Raw genomic sequence first — 9,319 nt, 5'->3', positions numbered from 1 at the left:
TTTTATACTCTTCATAGGGCAGCCACTCCTTCTTTGGTTTCCTCCAGTCGTCATCAAACTTATCCCCACTAGAGTAGCACACTTGAGCTTTTCTGTTCCCATACTCATCCATATTGCAGTCCTTGGTCAAGTGTGGACCACTGCATCGCTCGCACCCCACTCTTATGGCATGTATCGACTGGTCCATTTGTGTTATCCGGCGATCCATGTTATTTAGCATGGCCATGACAGCTGCAATTTCTTCAGTTTGGGTCCCTCCACCGCCTTTACTTCCGTCTTGCCTCGGGTTATGGTACTCGCGAGAGTGTTTTGCGAATTCTTCGATGAGCTCCTTGACCTCCCTTGGATTTTTCTTTGTCAACGGTCCTTGAGAATCAAGGAGTTGTCTTGTCATTACATTGACCCCATCATAAAAGATTGACATCTCTTGCTGCACATTTAGGTCATGTTGAGGGCAATTTCTGAGTAGGCCCTTGTACCGCTCCCATGCTTCGTATAGTGACTCCCCCGGTTGTTGCTCAAAGTTGGCTATCGCCTTCTTGAGTTTGGCTATCTTGGATGGCGGGCAGAACTGGTCCAGGAATTGCTCACGCATTTGAGCCCAAGTGGTGATTGTACCTGGTGGGAGTGCTTTTAACCACTCCTTAGCAGCTCCTTTGAAAGTGATAGGAAGCATCCTAAGCAAGACTGTATTTCTTGTGACATTTGGGACATTGAAGTAATCAGCAATGTCGTTGACTTCGTCTAGATGCTTAAAAGCATCCTCATGATCCTTCCCGAAAAATGGGATGTCCTTCAGTGCTGTCAATATGTGTCCCTTTAGTTCGAATGTGGCAGTGGCAGGAATTGCGGGTTGGACTAACCCAGGACCCATGTCATCTCGGATCCGCTTTTTGTATGCTCCCATGGACATTTCTTCAATCGCTGCCATCTCGTTCCTTGGCTCGTTCTCGGGTTCACTTGTGTGTTCTTCAAATTCTGGCTCGGTATCGCTTTCGGACTCGGTTTGCACGGGTGTGTGTTCCAAATGCTCAAAATTGCTCTTGTGCTTCGCTGATGAGCTGGACTCTCCTGTCTTCTTTCCTGACTTCCTAGAAAAGGCTGACTTCAATTCTTGCAAGGGCGTCTTTTTCTTGTGAAGTGCAGATTCGGGGTCTTCCAGTGGTGGCACCAAGTGTGTGTTTGAGCTTCTGGTCATGAACTCCTGCAACTTGCTAAACTAAAACGTAAAACTGAACTAAAATAAGAAAAACTAACTACCAAATAAAAATTTTAAATATTTTGCCTGTCCACGTCGTGGCAAGTATATGGCCACGTCGTGGACTCTGTAAAAAAAAAATTTATTTTTGCTGAAAAATTAACTTTTTGTGGCTGTGATTCCACAAAAAGGATCGATTAATTTAATGCAAATAATTAAACTACAAACTACACCGTTCCCCGGCAACGGCGCCAAAAACTTGATGTGCACAAAAGTACCCACTAATTTTAATATTTATAACCTAACAAACTTAGACTATCTATGCACTTATAGGCAGTGTACCTAGTCAGATTACAGTATAGCTTAGGTAAGTCGGGTGTCGATCACAGGGAACGGTGTTCTAGTTAATTTACTTACTATTAAATTAACCTAATTTATTAACAATTTTAATAAATGGTTTTATCTGATTTTACAAGATCAGATGAACTTAAATCCAATTCAATAAGTAAAAACACACACTCTTGTTTAGATTGAATCCACTTTTCCCTTATGGCTAGCTAACAATTACGGATTACTAAGTTGGTTTTTAATTATATTAGTAATTTAGTTCTATCTTACCAATATTTAACTAATTCATGTCAAACCATGTATGTTCACACATAATTAAACACAGAACCAATTATAGTTGAAAATATGCTATATAAGATTTGTTGTGTAAACGCAATTATGATCACAATTCTCGTTCTCTAGCACAGCTAAACTTTATTTATTCTAATTATTAACTAAGATTGGTCAATCCTAGCTCTAACAATTCAATGTTCACTTAATTATTAGGTAAACAGGTTCATGCAGTTTAATGGTCACTAAGCTACACAGAACATGTAATTAAACAATTAGATAAACAAATATTAACATGCTAGGTCATACAAATCAAACACAAGCAAATTTTCACCAACTAAGCTTAATCCATAATCATATAACTATTCATAATCATATCACCATGCAACCGCTCAAACTGCATCCTAAGGTCAGAACTGCTTCGACCATTCCTAGGTCTGGCCTTCCTAGGACGATCCACCACGTGAAGCCCTCATTTCAGTGCTCATGATACACCATGTGATTCATAATTTACATTTTGACCTAAGGCATAAGGATTCCAATCCAAAACCTTCATCAATTCCCGAAATGCATAGACATGGGACATTCTGGACCTCCAAGGGTCTCAATACAGGGTTACACTCGTTTAGGGGACTAGGGTAACAGTCAATCTAATCACACAAGGGTTCCATAAACCCTAAATCCATAAATACACCAATATAGCAGAGCATACACGAATTCTTACCTAGATGATGCATTCTCTGTGTCCCCAATCCTCAGAATGTGACCCCCTTGCTGCTCCTTTAGCCAATCTCTTCTCTTCCTTGCACAATCACTCTTCTATAATCAACAATGGCCTATGGTCCTTGCTCCAGATGCACCCAATCGATTTAGGGTTCTTCTCAGAAGGCTAAAATGAATAATGACGGCCAATAAGTCTCCTTTATACGTCCCAAACCTGAACGGTTAGGGTTTTCGCTAAACAGCGTAGACTCGCCGAGTCCATATCTGGACTCGTCGAGTCCAGTCGCGAACCCACGACCAAGTCTGCGATCCTACTCGGCGAGTCTAGGCTCCAACTCGCCGAGTCCCCTCTTAAATCACCCCAAAAACATAATTTAATAATACCTGAGATTTCGGGCTGTTACAACTCTCCCCCACTAGGATTAGACTTCGCCCTCGAAGTCTCACTCTGCAAATAGTTCCGGATGCTGTTCCCGCATCTCACGTTCCGGCTCCCAAGTCATTTCCGATCCCTTACGGTGTTGCCACTGAACCAACACCAGAGGTACCTCCTTGTTCCTCAGAACCTTGATCTTCCGATCCCTGATGGCCACTGGTCTCTCAGCATAATTCAGGCTCGCATCCACCTGAATATCCTCCAATGGAACTACTGCCGACTCATCGGCTATGCATTTCCTCAATTGCGACACATGAAAAGTGTCGTGGATCTGTCCCAACTCCGCTGGCAACTCCAACCGATAGGCTACCCGACCTATCCTTGCAATCACACGAAATGGCCCAATATACCGGGGCCCCAACTTGCCCCTCTTCCTGAATCGAATCACTCCTTTCCAAGGAGAGACCTTCAGGAGAACGAAGTCGCCGACTTGAAACTCAAGCTCGGATCGGCGCCTGTCCGCATAACTCTTCTGTCGGCTCTGGGCGGTCAATAACCTCTATCTAACTTGCTGAATCTGCTCTGTCGTCTGAAGCACGATTTCTGTGCTACCCATCACTCTCTGTCCCACCTCTCCCCAACAAATGGGGGTCCGACACCTCCTACCATACAACAGCTCGAAAGGTGGCATACCAATGCTCGAATGATGGCTGTTGTTGTAGGAAAACTCTGCTAAGGGCAAGTATGCATCCCAGCCACCCCCGAAGTCTAACACACACGCTCGAAGCATGTCCTCCAGCGTCTGAATCGTCCGCTCGCTCTGACCGTCTGTCTGGGGATGGTATGCGGTACTAAAATGCAATTTAGTACCCAGCTCCTCATGGAATTTCTTCCAGAATCTGGAAGTGAAGCGCACATCACGGTCTGAAACAATCGAGATCGACACTCCATGCCGAGATACTACTTCTCTCACATATATCTCCGCCAACTTCTCCGCTGAAGAACTCTCGCTGATGGCAAGGAAGTGTGCACTCTTCGTCAACCTATCCACAATCACCCAAATTGTGTCAACTCCCCTAGCAGTCCTCGGCAATTTGGTGATGAAATCCATAGTGATCTGATCCCACTTCCACTCGGGGATCTCCAATGGCTGTAACTTGCCATGCGGTCTCTGGTGCTCGGCCTTAACCCTACGGCAGGTCAAGCACCTCTCAACGAACCATGCCATATCCCTCTTCATACAGGGCCACCAATACTCTTTCCTCAAATCCAAATACATCTTTGTAGCACCGGGATGGATCGAGAATTTCGACCTATGAGCCTCTTCCATCAAGGTAATACGCGTACCGCCCACGAACGGTACCCAGATCCGACCCTGAAACGTCATAAGCCCTCGCCCATCCTTAACGAACTCTGAAATTAACCCCACAACCCGCTCTTTCTTCTGCATTTTTGGCCGCACAGCCTCGGCCTGTGCCCCACGAATAGCATCCAATACTGGAGTCATCACAGTCAGTCTCAAACATACCCCTCGCAATGGAGTGCTCTCTGCCCTGCGGCTCAATGCATCGGCTACCACATTGGCCTTGCCCGGGTGGTACAGGATCTCACAATCATAATCCTTGACTACATCCAACCACCTCCTCTGACGCATATTTAGGTTGGGCTGATCCATCAAATACTTCAAGCTTTTATGGTCCGTGTATATCGTACATCGAACCCCATACAGGTAGTGACGCCAAATCTTGAGAGCGAACACTACTGCCCCCAACTCTAAATCATGCGTGGGATATCTCGCCTCATGATGCTTCAGCTGCCTCGATGCATACGCTATCACATGACCCCTCTGCATCAACACTGCACCCAGTCCCGAAATCGATGCGTCACAATATACTACAAAATCTTCCATCCCTTCCGGGAGAGCTAATATCGGGGCTTCACACAACCTTTGGCGAAGTGTCTCAAAGGAGGTCTGCTGTTCGGGCCCCCATGAGAATGCAACACCCTTCCGGGTCAATCTGGTGAGCGGCACTGCGATCTTGGAGAAATCCTTAATGAATCTCCGATAATACCCTGCCAACCCAAGGAAACTCCTGATCTCAGAGGGTGACTTCGGCACCTCCCAACTCATCACCGCCTCAATCTTGGCCGGATCGACCAATATCCCTTTCTGATTAACCACATGTCCTAGAAATTGGACCTCCCGCAACCAGAAGTCACATTTGGAGAACTTTGCATAAAGCTTCTCCGACCTCAATACCTCAAGTACCTCCCTCAAATGCTCCTCATGCTGCTCTCTAGATCTCGAATACACCAGAATGTCGTCGATAAATACAATCACTGACCGATCCAACATCGGCCTGCATACCCTGTTCATGAGATCCATGAACACAGCCGGGGCATTGGTGAGCCCGAAAGGCATCACCACAAACTCATAGTGCCCATATCGTGTCCTAAACGCTGTCTTCTGGACGTCCTCATCCCGCACTCTCACCTGATGGTACCCTGACCTCAGATCGATCTTGGAAAACCAAGATGCTCCCTGCAACTGATCGAATAAGTCATCGATTCTCGGTAACGGATAACGGTTCTTGACCGTCAACTTGTTCAACTCCCGGTAATCAATACACATCCGGTGTGAACCATCCTTCTTCTTGACGAACAGAATAGGTGCTCCCCACGGTGAACTGCTTGGTCGAATGAATCCCTTCCCCAGCAACTCCTGGAGCTGTGAGGACAACTCTTGCATCTCTGGAGGTGCAAGACGATAAGGCACCTTAGCAATAGGCGCGGCCCCCGGAACCAGGTCAATACCAAACTCTACTTGTCTCACAGGAGGTACTCCCGGCAGCTCCTCGGGAAAAACATCTGGAAACTCACGCACCACTGGGACCTCCTCCACTGACCTCGGTCTCTCGGAAACCTCCCGCGTATCCATCACATACGCCACGAAACCCTTACAGCCCTGCTGTAGACACTGCCTCGCCCTAGCGGCCGAACAAAAAGCAGATCCCGAACGGGTACCCTCGCCGTATACCGAAAGAACTCCCCCACTATGGTCTCGTATAGTCACCAGCTGACGCTCACAGTCGATGACAGCGCCGAATCAGCTCAACCAGTCCATGCCCACAATGACACAGACATCACCCATCGCAATAGGAATCAGGTCAATTGGAAACCCAACCCCGAAAATCTCTAGCACACATCCCCGAAGAACCTCCGTGGCATAAATCGATTTCTCGTCAGCTATAGAAACTCTCAAAGGTCGACTCAATGACTCACGATTAACGCTGATATGCTGACTAAAGGCTAAAGATACAAAGGACCTACTCGCACCCGAGTCAAATAACACTAAGGCAGGCACAGAGTTCACAAGGAAAGTACCTACGCATATAATAACATAAGCATAACATCTCGACATTAAAAATAAATACATGAATTACAACATACCTGCCACAACATCGGGCGCAGCGCGGACCTCCTCCGCAGTCAGCTGAAAGGCTCTCCCACGAGCCCTCGGGGCCTCGACCTTCACCGGTCGAGTCTCAGTAGTCCTGGCAGTAGGTGCAGATCCCTGACGAAGTTGAGGGCACTCGGCCTTCCGATGGCCGGTCTGGTTGCAATGAAAGCAAACCATAAACCCCTTGGGGCACTCCCTAGCAATGTTCCCCTCCTTGTCGCACTTGTAGCAAGCACCGGCTCGACACGCCCCATCGTGACCCTTGCCGCACTTTCCGCAAGTGCGGTTCTTCGAACCTCCCGTCCTCGAATCGGCGGACTTGATCCGCTTGGCTGCCGGCTGAGACTGAGCCGGCCGCCGGTCTGCCTGCTGAGACTCGGCCTCCTCCCTGGCCTGAGTCTCCAACTCGATCTCACGCTTCCTGGCATTCGCCTGAAGCTCAGTAAAAGTGTGGTAAGTGGAGTTTGACACAAACTCCCGGATCTCCCTCCTCAGAACACCCAAGTACCGGCTCATCCGAGCCTGCTCTGTGGCCACCAGCTCGGGGCAAAACATCGCCCTCTCATGAAACTTCCGCGTGATCGCCGCCACCGAGTCAGTACCCTGCTTGAGGGTTAAGAACTCCTGAACCAATCGTTCCCGCTCCATCGGGGGAACGTACTCATCCCTGAACATGGCAGTGAACCCCTCCCATGTCACTGCCGTAGTTTCTGCCAAAGTGAAGTTCGCCGTCACGAACTTCCACCAGTCCTTCGCTCCCAGACGGAGCTGGTTCAAAGCGAACCGTACCCTCAGGTGCTCCGGGCATGAACAAGTGTAGAAGCACCCCTCTATATCCGCGATCCACCTCATCGCAACAATCGGATCCTGCGTCCCATCGAAATCCGGTGGCTTCGTGTTGCTGAACTCCCGGAACAGCAACGAATCACCCCCTTGTGGCCTAGCACCGGCCACAGCTGCGGTAGCTGCAGCGGTTGCAGCCTCAGTCAATGTGGCGTACCGCTCATCAAACGTCTCCATCAGGGTGGTCTTAATAGACCCAAACATCTCCGGGATCTTAGCCCGGATCGCCGCTGCTACCTCCTCGTGAATCATCTGACGAATCTCCTCGTCACTCACACCGCTCGAACTCGCTCCGTGGCGTGGTCTAACCATGATGTCTCTGAAATACAACATAAAACTATCAGAGACTCCATCGAGTGTAATCGCACTCGATAACGCAACCCTACTCAGTCTCCGATATCCAGGGATTCTTACTTGGGCCTCCCACTGACCCGGTGTCTTCGGTAGTACGGGCCCAATACTACCGACCACACCGCATCAGCATTCATCCCAAGTCTTCCTCCCCAAACCCCGGATAGTGAGTACTCTACTTCGGTTATGCACTATCTACTCGCACACTAGCAAAGCATCTCATACCGGCAAACTTCCCTAGACTAAGGCATCATAAATCAGGCCATTCTAGTCCTATCATGAATACCTAGTCTTCTAGCATGCATAACAATTCATATCATATAATATTGTAAGGTATTTTGGGGATCTTTACCGTTCGGGCGCTGACTGATCGTACACACTGCTTCTTTCTTGTTCACCACAAAATCATTCATAAAAGTTTATGCCTTTATTTGTAAAAGTTTTCCTCAAATCCTCGGTTTGAGTTCAGTTACGCCCGAAGGTGCACCCGAATCCCTCAAACCAAGGCTCTGATACCAATTGTAACAACGCAAATTTTTCAAACAAATTTTTCATTTTAAAAATAAAGTATTTTCATTCAAAACAAGACATAAATAATTTAAGTGTCATATAAAATACAAATTGTATAAATCCCAAGATCATAAAAGCATCCTTCAGTGTGTATCGATCACGCCGGCGCCTTCCCACGGTTCTCGCTAGTACCTGAAACACATATATAACAACTGTAAGCATAAATGCTTAGTGAGTTCCCCAATATACAACTTACGCACTTACGCCTTTCCAGGCCCTGACCTTCCGGTCATCAACACAACGCCTTCCGGCCCATGACATAATCGCCTTCCGGCCCAAAACATACATAGCACATATAACAACAGCTTACCACATATAGCATACATATCACATATCATATCCGACCTCCCGGTCACACAGTCAAACCCTTCCGGGTACAGTATAGTGAGAAGACTCACCTCGCGAATGCTGAAAGCTAGCAAATCCTGAAATCACTCGTGCACAATCTGACGAGCTACAACCTTCCTATAACATCACATATCTCGTTAACACTTATATCTTCTAAGTGTGACTATCCCTAAGAAGTCAGACTTAGGTCAACTCTAGTCAACGGTCAACGGTCAACTCGACCGGACTCGGCGAGTACCATGGCGACTCGGTGAGTCTAGACGTCCTCCAACTCTCTGGGATTCCCCATCTACTCGTCGAGTATCCTCCTTGACCCGACGAGTTACTCCTGGAAGAATCGCGGGGCCACCCCGACTCAACTCGCCGAGTCTGAAGAACAACTCGACGAGTCCCAGTTAATCTTCAAGCTACTCGCCGAGTCTGCTCATCGAACTCGGCGAGTCCATGCCATGCAACCGCTCAAACTGCATCCTAAGGTCAGAACTGCTTCGACCATTCCTAGGTCTGGCCTTCCTAGGACGATCCACCACGTGAAGCCCTCATTTCAGTGCTCATGATACACCATGTGATTCATAATTTACATTTTGACCTAAGGCATAAGGATTCCAATCCAAAACCTTCATCAATTCCCGAAATGCATAGACATGGGACATTTTGGACCTCCAAGGGTCTCAATACAGGGTTACACTCGTTTAGGGGACTAGGGTAACAGTCAATCTAATCACACAAGGGTTCCATAAACCCTAAATCCATAAATACACCAATATAGCAGAGCATACACGAATTCTTACCTGGATGATGTATTCTCTGTGTCCCCAATCCTCAGAATGTG

The 9,319-nt window shown here is 47.6% G+C and overlaps 1 non-coding gene across 1 annotated transcript; it reads left to right on the top strand.

Moving 5' to 3' along the window:
• The first annotated feature begins 440 nt into the window (after positions 1–440).
• Positions 441–547, top strand: LOC145065106 (small nucleolar RNA R71). Its single transcript, XR_013688257.1, has one exon. It is a non-coding gene; the product is annotated as a small nucleolar RNA R71 (small nucleolar RNA).
• The last annotated feature ends 8,772 nt before the right edge of the window (positions 548–9,319 follow it).

The sequence above is a fragment of the Lactuca serriola genome, chromosome 7, assembly GCF_051521515.1.
Source record: "Lactuca serriola cultivar US96UC23 chromosome 7, Lser_US96UC23_V15, whole genome shotgun sequence".
Classification (NCBI taxonomy): domain Eukaryota; kingdom Viridiplantae; phylum Streptophyta; class Magnoliopsida; order Asterales; family Asteraceae; genus Lactuca; species Lactuca serriola.
The sequence above is the reverse complement of the archived record's forward strand: the minus strand, read 5'-3'. Positions and strand labels throughout refer to the sequence as shown.